The sequence below is a fragment of the Schistocerca piceifrons genome, chromosome 11, assembly GCF_021461385.2.
Source record: "Schistocerca piceifrons isolate TAMUIC-IGC-003096 chromosome 11, iqSchPice1.1, whole genome shotgun sequence".
Lineage (NCBI taxonomy): Eukaryota > Metazoa > Arthropoda > Insecta > Orthoptera > Acrididae > Schistocerca > Schistocerca piceifrons.
In genome coordinates, this window is record NC_060148.1 from 143,739,682 (window position 1) to 143,760,396 (window position 20,715).

The following is a 20,715-nucleotide window of genomic DNA, read 5'->3' on the forward strand; positions in this document are numbered from 1 at the left end:
GGGCAGTAATTTGAATTTGGGTGCAATGTTGGCACTCACTGTTTCTGGCAAAGACTTTTCCTCCCGTCTGGTAAGTCTCCCCAGACCTGGGGTTCTGGCTGACTTTTCCGAACTCTACCCGTTTTCCTAAACCTCGCTAGTCCTTTTCCATCCTCTTCGACCCTTCTGCTGCGAGGGGGAGCCACAGGCTACAAAAGCTTACATACGTGCAAAACCTGTTTTGTACATGTGTTCTCCTACTGCTGCACGGTGAGTAAATTTTTTTATGTATCCAATTACATTGCATTGTCAAACATTGGTTATTTTCATTGTCGTACATAAATTTGACAGATGGCACGTGCAGCAATCTGGCCATTTGCTGACGATGCTGTGACGTACAGGAAGGTGACAAACTCGAGTGACTGTCGGGGGGATACGAGATGACTCTGACAGAATTTCTATTTGGCGTGACGAGTGGCGTCTCGGTCTAAATGTAGAAAAATGTAAGTTAATACAGACGAGTAGAAAAAAATGAGCCTGTAATGTTCGAATACAGCACTGATAGTGTGCCGCTCGACACTGTCAGACCGATTAAATGTCTCGGTGTAATGGTGGAAAATGATACAAAATTAAACGAACTCGCAAGGGTTGTAATAGGTGAGGCGAATTGTAGACTTGGCTTTATTGGGAGAATTTTGGGAAGTGTGGCTCATCTGTAAAAGAGAGAGTGTACAGAACACTAATGCGACCCATTCTCGAGTACTTCTAGGGAGTTTGGGATCACTACCACATCTGGTAAAGTGAGACATCTAAGGAATTCGTAGGTGGGCTACTAGATTTGTTGCCGGTAGATTCAGAAAACGTACAACTATTATGGTGATGTTTAAAAAATGAGACTGGAATTCCTAGAGGGAAGGTGAAGGTCTTTTCGAGGAAGACTATTGAGTAAATTTAGAAAACCGCAATTTTGAAGGTACTCTCAGCCTCACAGCATACGGCAGTTTGTGGCATGTGTACGTGTATGTAGATGTAGATGAAATAAGGAAATCCACTGATGATGTAGTATCTCTGTCAAATAATAGATTGTTACGCTTCAGCACTTAAGAACAAGCATCTCGTAAATGGCAGAGCCAGTGCCTTGTCCACGTGCTACTGTCGTCAGCCCCTACGGAAAGGAGTCGAAGCACTGCGAAACTTCGAGTAGGCGACGAGGTGTCGGACGTCCGCGTCTCGTCACAGAACGTGGACGTGTGAGGTTTGCTCACCCTGTGAAGGCACAGCCACACAGGATACGGCCTTTAGGGCAGACGGCAGATGCGTGCCGCATTTGACAGCGAGCGAGACGTCGCTGAGGTTATGAGAATCGAATCTGCTGTAGTCTCTCACATAGTTTTTCAAGAATTTTTGTTTATGCCAAACACAACTTTAGCTGTAAATCTTTTATTTGTAGGCACAAAAGGTTTCTTAGCATTTCGAGGGCATCGAGTGCAGTCCGTGCAAACTGGTAGACAAACCTCATGTACGGTAGCAAGAAAACACAGATAAAATGGAAAAAGTGTGTACGGGATGAGCATACTCACAAAATCGAGTCACGTTTGTACTGAAAAAAGAGAACTGGATGAGCCAGTGTTTATAATCGACAAATTTTCGCTAAGTAGTGGATGTCGAAACTAAAATAACGTAGAATGCTCCTGTGATACTTAGAAAAGAGGAAAACTAATTAAAAGAAATTCCTAGTAAGGGATTAAGAAGTAGAGAAAATACTAATAAATTCCACTCACCACGAGGAATAGTATCTGATAAGTCAGCAAAATCCCCGTACGTTGATAGGGTTATCAAAACAGACCACATATAAGCATGTTCGGAATAATATAAAAACTGAACAGCTAATGGCCTCCCAGTTACCTAAAATGGATTAAAAAACACATTGGTAAATAATGGTAAAAAAAATATCCAGCATGAAGCTGTTTTAAAAGTTAGCACACAATTGAGATGCAGTAAACAGTGGAACTGAATATCATCCAGTACCTCAAATCTTTTTATAAATTATGTTAATGGTTGAGAACTGTTAGGTAGTTGCTATATTGAATTCATTTTGCAGCCATTTAATATACTGCTTTTACACGGTCTACCTTTTATAATACTGGCATTCAGGAGGACGAAGGTTCAAACCCGTATCCGACTATCCTGATTTAGTTTTTCTGTGATTTCTGTAAATCGCTTCAGGCAAATGCCAGCACGGTTCCTTCGAAAGGGCACAGCCGATTTCCTTCCCTAATCCGAGCTTTACTCCGTCACTAACGACCTCCTCCACCGTACTGGCATTAAGAATAGTTTTTACAAATTTACATTTTTAAATATATTGTTTAGGATTTGTTTTGAAATGTAGATTAAAACTCAAGAATTTGCAAAAGTGTAAGACATTGCAGAAACAGGACCTGGATAAGTTGAAAGAATTAGATATTGTTGATCATTTTGGAGGGAGAATTAGGAAACATTTAACTGAACAGTGGAAAAGAATACAATAGAAGAGTAATGGGTAGCTTTAAGTGGTGAAATAAGGCAGCAGAGGATCCAACAGGTAAAGAGGATATCCTCGAATAACAGAAAATAGCACGAGTAAAATACGGGGAGTGAAAGGTTATGTACAATGTGTACAGAAACCGGACGACAATTAAGAGAGTGAGTGACACGAAACGGAAGCACTTTCTTGAAGATGAACATCAGCAAAAGCAAAACGAGGATAATGGGATGCAGTTGATTTGTAAATTGTGTGATGCAGAGGGAACTGGACTAGGAAACAACACACACACAAAGTAGTAGCTGAGTGTTGCTATTTGGGCAGCAAAGTAACAGATGATCACCAAAGTAGAGAGGGTATAAAATGTAGAGTGACAGTGGCAAGAAAAGTGTTTCTGAAGAAGAGAAAATTGTTAACACGGAATTTAGATTTAAGTGTTAAGAATTCTTTTCTGAAAGCATTTGTACGGATTGTGGCCACGTACAGAAGTGAAACGTGGACAATAAACAGTTAAGATGAGAAGAGAATAGAAGCTTTTGAAATGGGGTACTACAGAAGAGTGCTGAATATTATATGGATATATGAGGAGGTGGTATTGAATTGAATTTTGGAAGACAAGAAATTTGTATCACAACCAGACTAGAAGAAGGGATCACAAATTTATTATTGGGGGGAAGTGTGGGTGGTAAAAAACGTAAAGGGAGACCTAGATGTGAATACAGTAAGCAGATTCAGAAGGGTGTAGGTTGCAGTAGTTATTGGGAGATGAAGAGGCTTGCAGAGGGTAGAGTAGCATAGGGAGTTGCATCAAACCAGTCTTAAGACTGGAGACAACTACTACTTTGTAAGGAACTACCCAGCTATCATTGTAGTCGTCTAGTTACTCGCAGCACTCGACACGACTCTGCTCTGCCCGTGTCGGTGTCTGTCACTTGTGCCCCAACACGCTGCCTGTTCGGCACGCGGTCCCGTGTCTGCACTTGGCCTCTTGCCACCTGGCCTCGCAGTGCGTCACTTTTCATCAGTTGAGCTGTTTAGGTACGGGATGATACTCAGTTCCTTTATTTACTGCATCCCAGTTACGTGCTAAGCTTTAAAATAGCTTTATGCTGGATATTTTTGAGAAGACTCAGCATACTTTTAGCTTGAATAACAAGGTCTTAAGCAATATGGTTTTTAATCCATTTTACGCAATTGGTGACCGTTAGCTGCTCAATGTTTACATTATTCTGTAGACGATCATATGCGGGATGTGCTTCTAGCACCATTACAACATTCGGTGATTCCGCAAGCTCACCACGTACTGTTACTTATGGTGATTGGAATTTGTTAATATTTTACCTACCTCATAGTCTCCGACAAGCAATTTCTTTCTATTAATTTTCCTATATAAAACTTGATTTTTTGACTGTTCATCCTGTGTATACACTATGTGATCAGAAGTATCCGGATACCTGGCTGAAAATGACTTAAAAGTTCACGGTGCCATCCTTCGATAATGCCGGAATTCGATACGGTGTTGGCCCACCCGTAGCCTTGATGACAACTTCCATTCTCGCAGGCATACATTCGATAGAGCGCTGGAAGGTTTCTTGGGGAATGGCACCCCATTCTTCACACAGTGCTGCACTGAGGAGAAGTATTGATGTCAGTCAGTGAGGCCTGGCACCGAGTCGGCGTTCCAAAACGTCCCAAAGCTGTTCTATAGGATTCAGGTCAGGACTCTGTGCACACTAGTCCATTACAGGGATGTTATTGTCGTGTAACCACTCCGCCACAGGCCTTGCATTATGAACAGGTGATCGATCGTGTTAAAAGATGCAATCGCTGTCCCCGACTTGCTCTTCGACACTGGGAAGCGAGAAGGTGCTTAAAATAACAATGTAGACCTGTGCTGTGACAGTGCCGTGCAAAACAAGGCGTGCAAGCCCCTCCATGAAAAACACGATTACATCGTAACACCACTGCTTCCGAATTTTGCTGTTGGAACTAAGCACACTGGCAGATGACGGTCACCTGGCATTCGCCATACCCACACCCTGCCATCAGATTGCCACATTGTGTACCGTGATCATCACTCCGCATAACGTTTTTCCAATGTTCAATCATCCAATGTTTACGCTCCTTACACCGAGCGTGGCATCGTTTGGCATTTACTGGTGTGATGTATGGCTTATGAGCAGCTGCTCGACCACGAAATCCAAGTTTTCTCACCTCCCGCCTAACTGTTACAGTACTTGCAGTGAATCCTGATGCAGTTTGGAATAACTGTATGATGGTCTGGATAGATCTCTGCCTATTACACTTTACGACCGTCTTCAACTGTCGGCGGTCTCTCTGTCAACAGATGAGGTCAGCCTGTACGCTTCTGTGCTGTACGTGTCTCTTCACGTTTCCACTTCACTATCACATCAATATAATAGAAGGAAACATTCCACGTGGGAAAAATTATATATAAAAACAAAGATGAGGTGACTTACCCGAAAGCGCTGGCAGGTCGATAGACACACAAACAAACACAAACATACACACAAAATTCAAGCTTTCGCAACAAACTGTTGCCTCATCAGGAAAGAGGGAAGGAGAGGGGAAGACGAAAGGAAGTGGGTTTTAAGGGAGAGGGTAAGGAGTCATTCCAATCCCGGGAGCGGAAAGACTTACCTTAGGGGGAAAAAAGGACAGGTATTCACTCGCACACACGCACATATCCATCCACACATACAGACACAAGCAGACATATTTAAAGACCAAATATGTCTGCTTGTGTCTGTATGTGTGGATGGATATGTGCGAGTGTATACCTGTCCTTTTTTCCCCCCTAAGGTAAGTCTTTCCGCTCCTGGGATTGGAATGACTCCTTACCCTCTCCCTTAAAACCCACATCCTTTCATTTTTCCCTCTCCTTCCCTCTTTCCTGATGAGGCAAGTTTCTTGCGAAAGCTTGAATTTTGTGTGTATGTTTGTGTTTGTTTGTGTGTCTATCGACCTGCCAGCGCTTTCGTTCGGTAAGTCACCTCATCTTTGTTTTTATATATAATTTTTCTCACTATCACATCAGAAACATTGGACCTAGGGATGTTTAGGAGTGTGGAAATCTTGCATACAGACATATGACACAAGTGACACCCAATCACCTGGCCACGTTCGAAGTCCGTGAGTTCCACAGAGTGCCCCATTCTGCTCCCTCACAGTGTCTAATGATTACTGAGGTCACTGATATGGAGTACCTGGCAGTAGGTGGCGGCACAATGTACCTTTGATCTCTTAATGTATTTTTAAATTTTAGTTGTGTTTTCTTACTACCTTACATGAGTCTCTGTCTCCCACTTTGTAAAGATTGCACCTGAAGATGGGACTAAAATGCTGTGAAACCACTGTAACCTGTAAATAAAGGACTTGCAGCTAAAATGGTCTTATCTTTTCAAAATTTTTGTATATGAATGTTTTGCGAATATCGTGTTGTTGTGGCATACTACTGTTACCAATCAGATATAAACTTGTGTGTCACTGTATAGTTCTGCAGTACTCGGTACTCATCCAGTGGTATTTATATAAATCATTCCTGCCTTTCCAAATACTTGGCAGCTACAGACACAAGCAGGACTGTCACATTCTTTCCAAGTAGAATATTCTTCCATTTGCGACACAGCAAAGCAAATGTTGACTGAAATTTGGAATGTTTTGCAAAACTATATATGAAATTATATGAGCCGCGTAAACACCAGACTAGCTGAGCCTATTGTCGGTCTGGTGTCTCGTGACACAATTAAGTGTCTGACGAGCTGAGTCACATTGTCAGTAAGGGACTGCTTTGTAAGCTCCTAGCGACATCACATTTGAACAATTGAACACCTCTAAATGATAGAGAACCAAGTGACACCCTTGTTAAACTATATCGAAGATCTAATTTTTCTTTCATCTGGACATATTTCGGTAGGTTATCTCTTCAGTGGCAACGGCCTTGCTGCAGTGGCTACACCGGTTCCCGTGAGATCACCGAAGTTAAGCGCTGTCGGGCGTGGCCGGCACTCGGATGGGTGACCGTCCAGGCTGCCATGCGCTGTTGCCATTTTTCGGGGTGCACTCAGCCTCGTGATGACAACTGAGGAGCTACTCGACGGAATAGTAGCGGCTCCGGTCAAAGACGACCGTCGTAACGACCGGGAGAGCGGAATGCTGACCACACGCCCCTCCTATCTGCATCCTCACGTGACGATGACACGGCGGTCGGATGGTCCCGATGGGCCACTTGTGGCCTATAGACGGAGTGCTTTTATCTCTTCAGTGACAGAAAATGTTAAAAATACAATAAATTTTTGGAGCACTAGCAAAATTATGCCAAAGATATTTCTTACGAGATTAGAAATATTTCCTTGTACTACTGTGGAGCTGTCACACGGAATAACATCGGCTGTTAGTGTTACGAGTGATCGTGTAAGTAATTCATTTTGACATCAGAAAAACCGTATGGGGCTAGACAATTTTTGCTTCGATGAGACATATACTGTAATTGCATTACATAAAGTCTGATACTAACAAAAGTGGAGTTTCCTTCCATTTGATTTTCATTATGTTTTGTTTCCATTTTGTGTGTCTGCAGGTGGAAATAAAAACTGCATATCTTACAGGAGTACCAAGAATTTAAAAGGACTGAGGAATGGTTCAGATTCATACAGATTGTAATGAATGGTGAATCACAAAATGAAAGTATTCACGTGGTGGCCACGGGCACGATGACATCCTACCAGTTGCAGCTGCGTGCACTGGTGTTCTCCCCCGTGAAGTGGTACAGATCACTCGAGTTCATCTTTGCCTTAGCGTGGGTACCTACTTCACGAAGTGATCTGTCGCCCCGATTCTTTTCGCAGTATCGTGTACCTCGAGTATTTTCTTAAGGTCGTCTTTGCGCCAAATCTCAGTGCGGTGGTCCTGCTGTGCATTGTCACTAACTGTGCCGTAAGACTCGATTTCCAGATGTGGTGACTCGAGTACTGTAAGATGGAGCTCGTATTCTCTAGCAACTAGCTACGAAACTGTAACGAGGTTTTAAAGAACTTTTGTACAACTGACGTTTCTCGTAAACCAAAATAATGTAGTTAACGGATCTCTCGTTTACAGTCTAGATGAAGGCTAAGTCATCAAATGGCAGAAAATGTAAGAAATTACGTAATTTAGTTTCATTTGTTCTGGGGATAGACCACTGTTGCCAGACTACTTCCTGTCTGGAATCCACAGCATCCACAAACTGTGACTGCAGAATTTAAACGACGTGTCTGTCACGAGGAGTGGTATGTGCTCGTCGTCGTGTCTCGTGGATGCACTGTGCTCTCATTTCGCCTTTCTGGTAAGTGCATAAATCCAAAAATGCGTGCACGGTGTGCAGGTCTTCCTATATGACTGATTACATTCACGTTTCTCCACGAACATCTTTCTGTCATTATAGCAGGAAGAAGTAACAGAGTGTACCGGTACACCTCGCGGCAGCAAAAGTACTGTCGGGCACCCTTGCACGGTGTTGCCTGGTGGCCATTCTGCCTCTGGTACAAGGAACTCCAGAGTCCCAGACAAATGTAGCAAATGAAAAGTTACGTATGTACTTGCATTAAGCTATGTTGTTGTGTGCACTAATTAATTTCCAACACTTAATACTACACTATACGCCAATGTGTGTTGTGCAGTATACTGTGTGTGTGAAAGCAAAAATGGTTACCATTATGATCCAGTTCAGCACCTCTATCCCTCCACCTTTTGGCCTCTTTCATAATGTTCTCACGATCTGCATCACCTGTATCATGTCCGCCCCAGTAGCTGAGTGGTCAGCGTGACAGACTGTCAATCCTAAGGGTCCGGGTTCGATTCCTGGCTGGGTCGGAGATTTTCTCCACTCAGGGACTGGGTGTTGTGTTGTCCTAATCATCATAATTTCATCCCCATCGATGCGCAGGTCGCCGAAGTGGCGTCAAATCAAAAGACCTGCACCAGGCGAACGGTCTACCTGACGGGAGGCCCTAGCCACACGACATTTCCATTTTACCTGTATCATATCTCTATCTCTATCTCTATCTCTCTCTCTCTCTCTCTCTCTCTCTCTCTCTCTCTCTCTCTCTCTCTCTCTCTCGACTTCCCAAACGAAAGTGCTGGCAGGTCGATAGACACACAAACATACACACAAAATTCAAGCTTTCGCGACCAACGGTTGCTTCGTCAAGAAAGAGGGAAGGAGAGAGAAAGATGAAAGGATGTGGGTTTTAAGGGAGAGGGTAAGGAGTCATTCCAATCCCGGGAGTGGAAAGACTTACCTTAGGGGGGAAAAAGGGACAGGTATAAACTCTCCCCCCCCCCCCCTCCCTCCCCCCCCCCCCCCACACACACACACACACACACCCGTCCGCACATACGTGTGTTTGTGTGTCTATCAACCTGCCAGCACTTTCGTTTGGTAAGTCACATCATCTTTGTTTCCATTCCAGCTCACTGATACGGTGAATACATCTCCTGTTGCTACTGCTTGAGCTGTCAATGTGACACCACCGTTAAATGCACCTTCAGGTGAAAACAACTGCCGAAGCAACAGATCTACAGAGGTTGGGACAACTGACTGGTTTTAATAACCGATTGGCCAGTCAGGGTGTTTCCTCCGTCAGTTTTTCAGTCGAATGAAACGAGTGTCTGTGGGCATGTCAGCTATATGAGTTTTTCCCTCCCTCTTTGGGTTTGAACAGTTTCACTCAGTGTGAGACCACTGACTGACAAAAGTCTGACGGTTATGTCTGTTACACAATACAAACTGATATTTTTAGAAAACATACTTTTTATTCACTTCTACTCGAAATAAGATACATTATTTGTCTCTAAAAATAGTCTGAGGCCCTAGTTGCAGTTCACGCGTTAACTGAAAACGCTCAAACCCAGATACTGTTGAAAACATTCATACGAGAGTGTGCCAAAAAGTAATGTCTCCGAATTTTTTATTCTATCATTTATCAATTCTCACACATATTACTTGGTTGACTTTCCCATTTTGCTTCTACTGCCAGAGGGGTCCGAATTGTAGCATGTAATGTGCCGGCGTGTGAGAAATGGTGTGCTGTAATCTAGAGTCTAACCACAGAATAATTCGTGTACACGTGCAGCATACACTGTTTTGGTACGACAGTGTCGGACCGCACGCGAGCACTGCGACAGTCGGATGCCTCGGGCTCCCTGTTACCGATCCTCCTCCGTACAGTTCTGTCTCGGGGCCCCCTCTGATTTTCGTCTGTTCCCAAAGTTTAAATAACGCCTTTGAGTACTTCACTTTGTTTGTGATGAAGCAGTGCAAGCATTGGTGAGGTTGTGGCTCTGTCAAAGAAAAACATCCTATACTGACAGTATAAACACAAACTGGCCTTGTTGAGAAAATGTGTATGCCATCCCAGTGCTGAGAAATAAATACAAAGACACGAAGAATAAACAGGTAGAATGTTAATAAAGTTGGTTTGATTTAAAAAGCTGTAATAGTTTTCACACAAAAATTTATACTTCTGTGGCACTATCTTATGTCAATCTATTCGTGGTCTATCTATAGGAATCCTTCCTAACTACTCACAATCACGAACTTCTCACCTGCTTCAGGTTCACTGATGACATCCTCGTGATCTGGACTTAAGGTGGGGACACCCTATCCACATTCGTCCAGAATTTCGACACCTCTCCCCCTTCACTTCACACGATCTCCCGGTTCCACACTCCTCGATGTCGACTTTCGTCTCAAAGACGGCTACATAAGTACCTCCGTGCGCGTCAAACCGATCGATCACCACGAATATGTCCAGTTCGACAGTGACCACCCTTTCCGTACTGAGGAGTTCCTTCCGTACAGCCTAGCTACCTGCGATTGTCACATCTTTAGTAACGAGCTATTCTTGTAAAAATTTACCGAGGGTCTCACTGAGGCAGTCACAGACCAAAATTATCCTCCCGTCCTCGTCCAGAAACAGATCCGTGCCTTGTCTCCCCAGTTACCTTCCACGTCCCACACATCCAATCCCCCGGTAATTCGGCACCACCGTGGACTGGAACAACTGAACCACATTCTCTGCCAGGATTTAGACTACCGCTCATTGTGCCCTAAAATGAGGATTGTCGTACCCACTATTCTCTCCACTGGTATTCTGCCACCCACTGAACCTACACAGTATGCTAGTCCGTCCATACTCTGACCCTGCTCCCAACCATTTGCCCTGGCCCATACCCCTGTATTAGACCTAGATGCGAGACCTGTACCGTACATTCTCCCACCACCACCACCACCACCACCACCTACTGCAGTCCGGTCACTAACATCACCTACCCCATCGAAGGCAGGACTACTTGTGAAACCAGTCGTGTGATCTACAAGCTAAGTTGCAACCACTGTGCTACATTCTGTGTAGGCACGACAAGCAACAAGTTGTCTGCCACCAACTAACTGTGCCTGACAGAGCTGGACCGTCCGGTCGGTGAGAGTGCTGCCCGACACAACACGCTTCACGTCAGTGACTGCTTCACAGCTGGCGCCATCTGTATTCTTCCTACCGACACTAGGTTTTGTGAATTTTGCAGGTGGGAAATCTCCCTGCAATATATCATACATTTCCTGGCCTCAGCCTTCGCTAGTCCCTATCTCATCCCCCTTCCCTGCTCCCGCTCCAGCAGTACACAGCCTTCTGTTTCACGAACGCACCCGAATCTTTTTTCCCTCCTCTACTTCTGTCCTTTACATTCCCCCTCCCCCCATATCCCAACTGTACCTAACTGCCTCCCATGTCTGCAGAACTCCCTGCATGCTCCCATAAGCATTACACTTACCCTCACACCTACCCTGCTATCCTTCCCCACACCCTTCTCACATCGTGCCCCCTTCTTATCCCCCATTGCTGCTACCATAAGGCACAGCTGCCGGCTGCAGTCTGGCCAAAGTGGCCAGAGACACTGGCTTTGTGTGTGTATGTGTGTGTGTGTGTGTTTGATTTTCCTATTTTGGAACAAGGCCTTTTGGCCAAAGCTCACGTCATCTCCAATGTCTTGTAAGTAGCAGTTTGTTCTTCACACAATATTGTTAACAAATATTCCAGTAATAATGGAGCAATTTATGAAGGACCTTGGCAGAACGGATTATTTAAAATTTTAAAGAAACTGTGGATTTGAGTTATTTACTAAACTATTATAAGAAATGAAAATATTCTTTTGGGCTCCATAATCCATTGTTTCACAGTTGAGTGATGCTTATTTGCTTTGTCATTGTATTGTAATAGACTGCATATAATGGTGCAACCTACTCTTGAGTACTGCTAGACTTTTGGAATCCATACCAGGTTGGATTGAAGGAAGACATCAAAGCAAATCGAGAGACGGGCTGCTATATTTGTAAGGTTCAGACAACACAGATATGCTTCAGGAATTCAAATGGGAATCCCTGGAGTGGAGGCTACGTTCTTTTCGAGGGATGCTATTGAGAAAATTTAAGAGAACCGCTGTTCGAGGTTGACCGCCAAACGATTCTACTGCCACTAACAACGTTGTGCGTAAGGACCACGAGGATAAGATATGAGAAATTAAGGCCCATACAGAGGCATATGGACAGTCATTTTTTCCTCACTCTGTCTCTGAGTGGAACAGGAAAGGAAGCGACTACTGATGGTACTGGGTACCCTCCACCACGCACCTTATGATAGCTTGCGGAGTATCTGTGAAGGTGTAGGTGGAGATGTAATTGTTTGTTTATAAAAATGTATACTGTAATGTATTATTCATACAGATTGTGGCTGTATTCCATGTTAGTGACAGCTCAGTTCTACAGAGGGGTCCAAAAAAAAGTGTCCACTGTTTAAAAGTCCATAACTTGCAAACTAATTGACGGAGTTGTCTCATTTTTGGTGAAAGTGTAGCTTAAAGTCCAACTTAAAGATATCACTGTAGGTGTTCGAAATGGTCACCATTAACATCCACACACAAACGATGCCGCCGAACTGCAGCACGAATTACTGACTGCAACGTGTTCAGTTGGCTATTTGCACACGAATGTACGACAAATTCTCGAAGTTCGTCCAATGTGCGTGGCTTTGTTGATAAACGACGTCCTTTTGTGTTCCCCACAAGTAAAAGTTCAGAGGAGTTAGGTCGGGGGAACGTGGTGGATACTCCACAACACCTCTACGGCCTATCCATCTTCCTGGTAGATTTTCGTCGAGATATGCCCTAACATGATTTTGGTAGTGGGCTGGGGCACCATATTGTTGAAGGTAAACTCTTCCATCTCCATACAAGTCTCGGATTGCAGGTAAAATGTATGTCTGATGCTTCTGAAGGTACACCTCACTGGTAACTGTGCCGTCAAAGAAGAATGGCCCAATCGAGCCCTGGTAAGACAACCCACACCGCACACTTACTCCTGGCAAATTCACGGCTTTGTCTACACGGACGTTTGGATTTTCGGCGGCCCAGTAGGTGCAATTGTGGCGATTTACTGTACCATTGAGTTTGAACTGCGCCTCATCAGACCACACAATCATCTCTGCAAACTCCTCATCGTTGCGCACCTTGTTAGTAAACCACTCGCAGTACTCCATTCTATGATCTGGGTCATCCTCGTTCATTGCTTGTAGCAGTCATGGGATGTAGCACTTCCACTTTTCTGTCTTCAAAATTCGCCGACCACTTCAGTGACTCACTCCAGTTTCACAGGCACACTGTATCACAGACTTCTGTGGCGAGCGAGTGAATTGCAACACATGACGGCAGTTAGCTGGACTCATTACTGTTACAGATCGTTGTCTGTGTACATCTTTAACACAGCCTTTGGCTTCAAATGTGTCTCAAATGTGACAAATCGTTAAATGTGTCGGTGGCTCTGTTTGATACTCATTTTGCCATTGCCGTTGAACCTCATTAATGATTTGATACTTAAAATACCCCTTCGAAACTGACTTCCTTTCATCGAATGTAAGCCTTGCGCCAGCCATGTTTACTCGCGTAACTAGGTGCAACTAAGAACAAAACACTGACTATATGGCGACTGTCACCCGACAAAACAAAACAACGCAATACAATGCTTGTGTGGCGATTACCAGAACTACAAACTATTACACTACCAAAGATGAGACAATTCCATCAATTAGTTTGCCAGTTATGGACTTTTAAACAGTGGAACATTTTTTTGAACCCCTCTGTATTATTTTACTCTATTTTGTATGAACGAAGACACACTGTCTGTATCGTGTGTGCTGTTTACTGTATTCAGTTACTACGAAGTGAATACGGTACATAAGAGTTTTAGTGAGATCAACTGTCGGCAATTTCTTGTAAGCTAACAATGTACGGTTTGTGGCAGTCAACTGGTATCGTAAGAAATTTCACACAGGAGTAAGAAGAATGAATGAGGTCTTTTACAAAGACTTTCACGTTCAGTTGTCGTACTTATTTTTAGTAATGATGTAAAATTAAATTGAGCCCATTTGACTCATATACAGGGTACTCCGTTGATAGTGATCGGGCCAAATATCTCACGGAATAAGCATCAAACGAAAAATCTACAAACAACGAAACTTGTCTAACTTGAAGGGGGAAACCAGACAGCGCTATGGTTGGCCCACTAGATGGTGCTGCCATAGGTCAAACGGATATCAACTGCATTTTTAAAAATAGGAACCCCCATTTTTTATTACAGATTCGTGTAGTACGTAAAAAAATATGAATTTTTTAGTTGGACCCTTTTTTTCACTTTGTGATAGATAGTGCTGTAATAGTCACAAACGTATAAGTACGTGGTATCACGTAATATTCTGCCAGTGCAGATGGTATTTGCTTCGTGATACATTACCCGTACTAAAACGGACTATTTACCAATAGCGGAAAAGGTCGATATCGTGTTGATGTATGGCTATTGTGATCAAAATGCCCAACCAGCGTGTGCTATGTATGCTGTTCGGTATCCTGGACGACATCATCCAAGTGTCCAGACCGTTCGCCACATAGTTACGTTATTTGAGGAAACAGTAAGTGTTCGGCCACATGTGAAACGTCAACCACGACCTGCAACAAATGATGATGCCCAAGTAGGTGTCTTAGCTGCTGTCGCGGCTAATCTGCACATCAGTAGCAGACAAATTGCACGAGAATCGGGAATCTCAAAAATGTCGGTGTCGAGAATGCTACATCAACATCGATTGCACCCGTACCATATTTTTATGCACCAGTAATTGCATGGCGACGACTTTGAACGTCATGTACAGTTCTGCCACTGGGCACAAGAGAAATTACGGGACGATGACAGATTTTTTGCGCGTGTTCTATTTAGCGACAAAGCGTCATTCACCAACAGCGGTAATGTAAACCGGCATAATATGCACTGTTGGGCAATGGAAAATCCACGATGGCTGTGACAAGTGGAACATCAGCAACCTTGGCGGGTTAATGTATGGTGCGGCATTATGCGAGGAAGGATAATTCGCTCCCATTTTATCGATGGTAATCTAAATGGTGCAATGTATACTGATTTCCTACGTAATGTTCTACCTATGTTACTACCAGATGTTTCACTGAGTGGCAGAATGGCGATGTACTTCTAACATGATGGATGTCCGGCACATAGCTCGTGTGTGGTAGAAGCGGTATTGAATAGCATTTTTCGTGACAGGTAGATTGGTCATCGAAGCACCGTACCGTGACTCGTACGTTCACCAGATCTGATGTTCCCGGATTTCTTTCTGTGTGGAAAGGTGAAGGACATTTATCATCGTGATCCACCGACAATGCCTGAAACATGTGTCAGCGCATTGTCAATGCATGTGCGAACATTAAGGAAGGTAAACTACTCACTGTTGAGAGGAATGTCGTTACATGTATTGCCAAATGCATTGAGGTTGACAGACATCATTTTGAGCATTTATTGCATTAATGTGCTATTTACAGGTAATCACGCTGTAACAGCATGCGTTCTCAAAAATGATAAGTTTACAAAGAAACAACCGAAATAAAATGTTCAAACGTACCTACGTTCTGTATTGTAATTTAAAAAACCTACCTGTTACCAACTGTTGGTCTATAATTGTGAGCCATACGTTTGTGACTATTACAGTGCCATCTATCAGAAAGCGAAAAAAGTGGTCCAATTAAAACACTCCTATTTCTTTACGTACTACACGAATTTGTAATAAAAAATGGGGTTCCTGTTTGAAAAATGCTGTTGATATCCGTTTAACCTATGGCAGCACCATCTAGCAGGCCAACCGTAGTGCCATCTGGTTTCCACCTTCAAGCTAGACAAGTTTTGTTCTTTGTAGTTTTTTTGTTTGACGCTTATTTCGTGAGATATTTGGCCCGGTCACTGTGAATGGACCACCCTGTATACCATTTAATCATAAAGATTGTCCGTGGCAGAAAGAGGCACGATGTCTGTTGACACCTACTGAGCAGAACCTTCTCAAAGTCAACGGCTGCACACTTGCACTCCCAGGTCTACGAATTCTGCATTCCGCTCGTCCTGACTGCACAGCCGTTTGAGCAACTGGAGAAATGAGGGTTGCCTTGGTGCAGTCCTAAGATGTTAAAAGCGGATTCTGCTGGCCAGTCTGAGCACGGTTATGAGAGGTTTCCACATTCCTCTACTAGTGTTAGACCTGGGCTGCACTTTATCTCACCAACCTAAAAGAAATGCCGCTTTCAGGACACATTTTGTTCAACTTCAGTTATGGGAGTCGACATTAAATGATATAAACCACGACAGTGAAGTGTTACAATCAGCATCAAAGTTGCGTAAACATTTTTAAAAAGTTCATCTCTCATTTCTCCACCTTGAGGACCATTTATGTGGCATTTTCGTTAATATCTATCAGGATTTTTTTTCAGTCATTCTTTCTTTTTTTTCCTGTTTTGCATCATTAATTTTCAGTTTAGCCTAGTACCACAGCCAGTACGAATACTCCTAGATTATTTTTGCAAACATTTTCTCGCTTCATTTTCTCGCTTCATTTCGTAACTCATTGTCTATCCTGGATTTAATCATACGAGTATGTAATTCTGATTGTTGAATCAAAATGGTGGTAGCTACATTTGTATTTACAACATAAATAGGTGTTCTCTGCATATCCATTGAAGTATGCACCAAAATAACTTACCTTAAAAGTACTGCGTGGGTAATGTAGTCTGATCGTATGTAGTCTTTTTGCACTTACTGTCAGATTTTTGTTTCGGCATGCGACATGTTTTCAAACCCTTCGAATCAGTTGTAGTTAACGAAAACTGGCAAGTTTTGAAAGTGGCCCTTTTGAAGAAAAATCTGCAGCTTCCATTACTGTAAATGCCAACGGCGTTTTGGCAGTGGTAACACCGGTTTCCCACAGGTCACAGTAGTTAAGGGCTGTCGAGCCGGCCTAGCACTCGAATGGGTGGCTGTCCGGGTCTACTGGGCACTGTTGCCGAGCTGGGTGCAATGCCTCCGTAACCGTTCAGAGGCAAAAAATAAATATTAGTCACGAAACGGCGTCGTGTTGCAAAAGCCACAATTCAGAAAACCGTGAACCTCTGTGTGCCGCCTCCTTTTATACCCACAAAGCCACGATTCTGCAAGATATTTTGTGTTCGTTAATGTTGTAGTTCGACATAAACTGTCGTATTCTCATCGCCACTGTACAGTCTTGTTCCGTAGGAGCCAATGGAGAGAATGTTGCTTGCTGGCCGGTATCCTCTTTCTCCGACACAACTGCATACACGTATTCACAGGATTCTTTATTCACTTAAACAGAAAGCTACTTAACTTTAAGTCCATGTGTTGTGGTACAAGCTCTTCACTGATAGTCCACGTTAGCCTCACTGCTGGTGAAGTACGAGTCCCCCTAAGCGACGAATGATGGGCAACAAACTTGGGTGCGAGTTAGTGCTCCAGTGATTGTGCTAGTGACTCAGCGACTGCACTGGTGACTGAGACTGAGGCCCTTCGGCCAGCGGCAACGGTGTAAATACCTGCGGTCGAGATGGCGTTGTCGGTGTGTTGCTAGTGAGTCTGCCTTTGGCCTCCCTCCAGATAGGCACGCTCGATCCAGCACCTACTGTCGATCTTCTCGCTGCCTCTTTGTCGACCGGTGTGCCGGTGACAGCTTACACCGGCACATAAATGTTGCGGCAACGTAAACACTGTGGATCTGTGAAAAACTGAGATTCACTATGAAATTTAATATTTTGTGTATGCAGGCTTAATTTGATTTTGTATTGCGTAAGTCATTAAAACCTTGGGTATAGAGTGGTTGTAGTGAACTGTGTTGAAACCTTTGAATTTATATCCTCTTCGTGGCTTTGGAGAATATTCTAAAAAGGTAATGATAAAAAAAAATTGTGGAGTAATACTTACTTAACTGTGTACTAGTGGTACTAGTACAATGTGTGTTGATGTTAATGATAGAAATTACAAGGAATTGAAATGAGTTATATCAATTGCTTTGTTGTTCTTGTTGTTGTCGTGGTCTTCAGTCCTGAGACTGGTTTGATGCAGCTCTCCGTGCTACTCTATCCTGTGCAAGCTTCTTCATCTTCCAGTTCGTACTGCAGCCTACATACTTCTGATCTGCTTAGTGTTTTCATCTCTTGGTCTCCCTCTTCGATTTTTACCCTCCACACTGCCCTCCAATGCTAAATTTGTCATCCCTCGATGCCTCAGAACATGTCCTACCAAACAAACTCTTCTTCTAGTCAAGTTGTGCCACATATTTCTCTTCTCTCCAATTCTATTCAATACCTCCTCATTAGTTATGTGATCTACCCATCTAATCTTCAGCATTCTTCTGTAGCACCACATTTCGAAAACTTCTATTCTCTTCTTGTCCAAACTAGTTATCGTCCATGTTTCAATTCCATACATGGCTACACTCCATACAAATACTTTCAGAAACGACTTCCTGACACTTAAATCAATACTCGATGTTAACAAATTTCTCTTCTTAAGAAACACTTTCCTTGCTGTTGCCAGTCTACATTTTATATCCTCTCTACTTCGACCATCATCAGTTATTTTGCTCCCCAAATAGCAAAACTCGTTTACTACTTTAAGTGTCTCATTTCCTAATCTAATTCCCTCAGCATCACCCCACTTAATTCGACTACATTCCATTATCCTCATTTTGCTTTTGTTGATGTTCATCTTACATCCTCCTTTCAAGACACAGTCCATTCCGTTCAACTGCTCTTCCAAGTCCCTTGCTGTCTCTGACAGAATTACAATGTCATTGGCGAACCTCAACGTTTTTATTTCTTCTCCATGGACTTTAATACCTACTCCGAACTTTTCTTTTGTTTCCTTTGCTGCTTGCTCAGTATACAGATTGAATAACATTGGGGACAGGCTACAACGCTGTCTCACTCCCTTCCCAACTGCTGCTTCCCTATCATGCCCCTCGACTCTTATAGCTGCCATCTGGTTTCTGTACAAATTGTATATAGCCCTTTGCTCCCTGTATTTTACCCCTGCACCTTTGGAATTTCAAAGAGAGTATTCCAATCAACATTGTCAAAAGCTTTCTCTAAGTCCACAAATGCTAGAAATGTAGGTTTGCCTTTCCTTAATCTATTTTCTAAGATAAGTCGTAGGGTAAGTATTGCCTCACGTGTTCCAACATTTCTGCAGAATCCAAACTGATCTTTCCCGAGGTCAGCTTCTACCAGTTTTTCCATTCATCTGTAAAGAATTCGCGTTAGTATTTTGCAGCTGCGACTTATTAAACTGATAGTTCAGTAATTTTCACATATGTCAACACCTGCTTTCTTTGGGATTTGTATTATTATATTCTTCTTGAAGTCTGAGGGTATTTCGCCTGTCTCATACATCTTGCTCACCAGATGGTAGAGTTTTGTCAGGACTGGCTCTCCCAAGGCCGTCAGTAGTTCTAATGGAATGTTGTCTACTCCCGGGGCCCTGCCCCGACTCAGGTCTTTCAGTGCTCTGTCAAACTCTTCACGCAGTATCATATCTCCCATTTCATCTTCATCTACATCCTCTTCCATTTCCAGAATATTGTCCTCAAGTACATCACCCTTGTATAGACCCTCTATATACTCCTTCCACCTTCCTGCTTTCCCTTCTTTGCTTAGAACTGGGTTTCCATCTAACCTCTTGATATTCATACAAGTGGCTCTCTTTTCTCCAAAGGTCTCTTTAATTTTCCTGTGGGCAGTATCTATCTTATCCCTAGTGGGATAAACCTCTACATCCTTACATTTGTCCTCTAGCCATCCCTGCTTAGCCATTTTGCACTTCCTGTCGATCTCATTTTTGAGACGTTTGTATTCCGTTTTGCCTGCTTCATTTACTGAATTTTTATATTTTCTCCTTTCATCAATTAAATTCAATATTTCTTCTGTTAGCCAAGGATTTGTACTAACCCTCGTCTTTTTACCTACTTGATCCTCTGCTGCCTTCACTACTTCATCCCTCAGAGCTACCCATTCTTCTACTACTGTATTTCTTTACCCCATTCCTGTCAATTGTTCCCTTATGCTCTCCCTGAAACTCTGTACAACCTTTGGTTTTGTCAGTTTATCCAGGTCCCATCTCCTTAAATTCCCACCTTTTTGCAGTTTCTTCAGTTTTAATCTACAGTTCATAACCAATAGATTGTGGTCAGAGTCCACATCTGCCCCTGGAAATGTCTTACAAATTTAAAACCTGGTTCCTAAATCTTTGTCTTACCATTATATAGTCTATCTGATACCTTCTAGTATCTCCAGGCTTCTTCCATGTATGCAACCTTCTTTCATGATTCTTGAACCAAGTGTTAGCTATGATTAAGTTATGCTCTGTGCAAAATTCTACCAGACGACTTCCTCTTTCATTTCTCTCCCCCAATCCATATTCACCCACTATGTTTCCTTGTCTCCCTTTTCCTACTCTCGAATTCCAGTCACCCATTACTATTAAATTTTCGTCTCCCTTCACTACCTGAATAATTTCTTTTATCTCATCATACATTTCATCAATTTCTTCATCATCTGCAGAGCTAGTTGGCATATAAACTTGTACTACTGTAGTAGGCATGGGCTTTGTGTCTATCTTGGCCACAATAATGCGTTCACTATGCTGTTTGTAGTAGCTTACCTGCACTTCTATTTTTTTATTCATTATTAAACCTACTCCTGCTCTACCGTATCTTCCTTCGCCGTCGGCGTTGTCGTTGTTACCGTGAGACACCGTTATACCAAGAGGAAAGGCG

The 20,715-nt window shown here is 43.1% G+C and overlaps 1 pseudogene; it reads left to right on the forward strand.

The window, feature by feature from the left end:
* Nucleotides 1–6,451: 6,451 nt before the first annotated feature.
* Nucleotides 6,452–6,569, forward strand: LOC124720673 (annotated as a pseudogene).
* Nucleotides 6,570–20,715: the final 14,146 nt, after the last annotated feature.